This window comes from Hibiscus syriacus, unplaced genomic scaffold (assembly GCF_006381635.1).
Source record: "Hibiscus syriacus cultivar Baekdansim isolate YM2019G1 unplaced genomic scaffold, ASM638163v2 tig00110677_pilon, whole genome shotgun sequence".
NCBI lineage: Eukaryota > Viridiplantae > Streptophyta > Magnoliopsida > Malvales > Malvaceae > Hibiscus > Hibiscus syriacus.
The window spans coordinates 603,574-607,884 of NW_024062821.1; positions in this window are offsets into that span (position 1 = coordinate 603,574).

Here is a 4,311-nt window from a genome sequence, read left to right on the forward strand (position 1 = left end):
TGTATGTCAATCAAAACAAAAATATGACCATTTTGTTCAATAATTTTAATCAAAATAAATATTTTCTAATTAATATTTTATATTAAAATAGAGTATTCATATTACCTTCCGACAAGTGGAAAGTCAACCGCAGTCCGACTAATCGGTGTCAAAAACGAAAGTCTATGCTAAGCCCATGATTGTAGCAGCAACAGACATCCACCAATTTATGTTTGTATTATTATCATTCAAGACTAATGACGACTTACACATCTCACGATACAAGAACGCCAATATCGCCGATCCCCAACTATATTGCCTACTATTATCAAAATTTCTTAAAAAAAGAAGATACTGAGTGTGAACATAACTACCGGATTTATCAGGCATCAAAATTCCCCCAATCAACTGTAATATATATGCTCGTGTTGCATATATAATTTCGTGCTCCGTACTATTTGGTTGAAGCTGAAATTCATTCTTCAACCATGGCAACCTCACACGCCACCCTCTACACTCTGGTTATACGGGCGCTTTTCCAAGAAACAAGCTGCAAAGTTGTGCCACATTATTAAACTCGTGTGATATTACCACCGGCATCCCATTTGTTTAGACCCCGAGTTGCATTACCACATCCTCCAGAGTTATCGTACATTCGCCACACGACAAATGAAACGTGTACGTTTCTGGTCTCCAACGTTCAATCAACGCACTGATCAAACCTGGGACCAACTTGTAATCTCGCACAAATGTTACATACCAAAATCCAGCCTCTTGCAAGTTTTTTCCTATCAATGGGTGTGGCTTGGGCACTTTATGTAGCCGAAGACGAATGACTCGCTGCTCGTCCTCCTACAATTAAATATTTCAAAAAATTTATCACAATCATAAAATAATATTCAAATATTTATTAATTATAATTCATTAAACAAATATTTTATTCACTATTATTCCCAAATGACTTGAAATATGTTCATTGTCAAGTCTCAACAGTGGAATTTGGTCAGCCATTGGAATGAATCTGTAAAAAAAAATAAACAATAATATTTAAAAAATCATTTAATATAATATAATATAATATAAACAAACTAACTAACAAACTAATTTACAACACAACAAAAAAATTTAATATAATATCTTATAATATAATAAACTAACAAACTAAACTTTTTAAAATATAAGTTAAACGTAAACGTTAAACCCTTAAACAACTAAAAAAATATTCTTTTATATAACTAAAACTAATAAACTATTTTCCCATTATAATATACTAATAATAAACTTACTAACTAATTTTTATATAATATAAATTCAACAAGAAAATATAACTTAACTATTTAACTAACACAAACTAATTAAATAATTTTTTATATAACTAACGACTAACAAAACAAACTAATTAATTATTTTTAACTATATAACTATCAAACATACTAATTAAATAATTTTTTATTTATGTATAATATATTTAACTTAGACTAACAATCATATAACCGTTAAACTAACAAACTAATTAACTTAATTTTGTTTTACCCTAAACCCTAAACTAAAAAACTAAAAATTTATAATAATAAACTAATTTAAATAATAAAAATTTACCTCACAATAGCCTTATCTCCCTTTCTTCTTCTTCCTTTCCTTTCTCCCTTTCTTTCTTTCTTTCTCGGCTGCAATCTCTTCTCCCTTTCTTTCTTTTATGTTCTCACGTTAACCACCTCCCATATATAACACCGGATGCCTCAATTATTTCACCAATAATTGTGCAATTCACGGGCTGAAATGGTTCACATGCACGCATCAATAATTGATGCATGAAGCAGCTGATTTCACACTGCAATTGCAGCTATGATAACTGCAGCGGCATGCAGCGGGGAACAGGAGGGGACGGCATGCAGCGGGGAGCAGGAGGGGACGACATGCAGCGGGGAGCAGGAGGGGACGACATGCAGCGGGGAGCGGGACGTGCAGAAATATCACATGGTCATGCAAGGAGACAAGGTCGGGAGTGCATGGCGACCTACAAGGTCGCCCGGAGGGTATGGCGACCTATGGGTTGGGTTGTGCATGTCCCATGCAACACGTTCATGCACACGTTCATTCTCTTGTGAGTTCGTTGGGAAGTTGCCACGTCATAGGTTGCCCGGAATGCATGGCGACCTACGACCAACACTGTGCATTTCACCCTATTTCAGCAATTAATCTTGGGAGTACATTATTTCATGAAATAAAAAATTCGAGAAAATTATCTCAAGAGTTTTGCCTAAAAGTTGAATATATTACTCAAGTGGATGAACGTGACAAATCTGCACGATTGACGATCATGGCCAACTTGAGTAAGCCGTCGAGACCGTGTATTGTTATCGATAATTTTGTCCAAAATTTTGAATATGAAGGTCTCAATCGGATTTGGTTTGGATGTAGTGTTTTTGGCCATGGAAAGGAAAATTGTAGTCTTTCTATGACTTCAACAACTGAACCGAATGCCATCGACGTTCAACAAGTTTCTACACCAGCTGAAGTGGCCCCGACTGATGAGCTCTATGGTCCATGGATGGTCGTCCTTAACAAACGCCTACGAAATAGTCAACAAAAAGGTAGCAAAGGTGATGCTTCAAATGCGGAACTGAATGTTGGTTCGCGGTTTACTGCTCTTGTAACAGTTGACCAAGAGCTAGCAATGAAGGAAATGACCAACACAGGAAATTTCAAGGCAAGTGCCTACTAACACATGAAAAAAACAAGTTGGTACCATGAAGGAAAGTGGTAACAAAGGGTTTAAAACAAATTTTTACTAAGAACACAACGTACTTATCATCCAATTTGGAGAAGAAGTCTGGGGTTTCTTCTGGTGCTGTGAGAGAGGTGAACGTTTTTCCTTTAGAGGCAGGGATGTCAATTGAGGTTATTCATCATAAAATGAATCAAAAGAGGCAAACATGTCAGTTTTATCCATCGTCAAACTAGGTTACGAGCATAATGTTTTGGGTACTAAGCGGGTTGGCAAATTGCAGAGAGCTCGTAGTAAGTTGAGATGGGAGGTAAACCGGAAGAGAGTTAAAATCCGCAAGCCGTCTGATAACAGTATGCAATGTCGTGCAGCTTCGGTTAAATGGGTTCAACAATTATCGATACACCTTTATGAATGTGGCAACCAAGTTTGTGTTTAGAACCATGCCTATGTGTCTCCTTCTGCTGGGCAAGATAATCAAATGGACCCTCTCATGGAGGAATGTTGCTCGTTCGAAATTGATAGCCAGGGTAGAATGGTTAAATTGGATAGACAGGGTAGAATGGTTAAAGTGGATACTCCCATGAGTACTGATATAAAAAATGGTTACTGAAATATGCTACGGGCACTCGGTATTGATACCCCTCCAGTGAGTATCAATACCCAACCCTTAGTATCGATACTCAATGAATGAGTATTGAAACTTCTAGCTCAAAACCCCTTCACTTTGACCATTAGACAAACAATATCGTTACTGTTCTTCTAGTACCGATACCCAAACCCAGAAATACCCTGTTTTGGGCACAAAAATATAACCTAACACTACCCATTTCCCCCTCGAGGCTATCTAATGATATTTAAGTCTTATATAAGTTTATAAGGGTTATAAAGAGTCATTTTGCATAATTAAAAACACTTCAAACTACAATCTACCATAGGTATGCTCATATGCTTCATAAACTAATGCACCCAAGAACCAACTTTGTTTTGTCCTTGGCTTTGGAGGTTTCTCCAATCACTTTCATTAATATAACATGAGAAAAAGAGTTACTAACTTATCTAGAAGCTTAAAAAGATTAGAAATATGGTTTCAAACCTTTAAAAATAGATTAAGATCATTAAGAAACTCCAAAACCCACTTTAAACCCCATCTAAGGCTATTATGATCAAACTTGGAGATTAAGAGCTTTAATGAAAGCTTTAGGTGAGGGGATTATGATTCTTACCTTAGAAATTTCATGTTAGGCTTGAAGGGTTACCAAGTTTTCACCTTTACTCTTGCTTGGGGAAGGAAATGTTATGAAAATAGAGAGAGACAGAAGGTAGGGGACAAGGGATGAGGAAACAATGAGGGTGGGTAAGCAAATTACATAACCCTCATTAAACAAATCAGCTTTTGGATTATAAAATGGTATAATAGCCCCTTTGATTCTTCCTCTTCCATTCAATTATCAACAATATCCCTCTTCTTACAATTTGGGCCTAACCCAAGCCCAATTTTATTCTTAATTTGGTCTAAGCTTTTCTATAAGTTTAGTGGGCTTATTTAAATCTCTTCAGGTTAATCCAAAACTACTAACCTGAGATTTGAGGCGTTATAGACA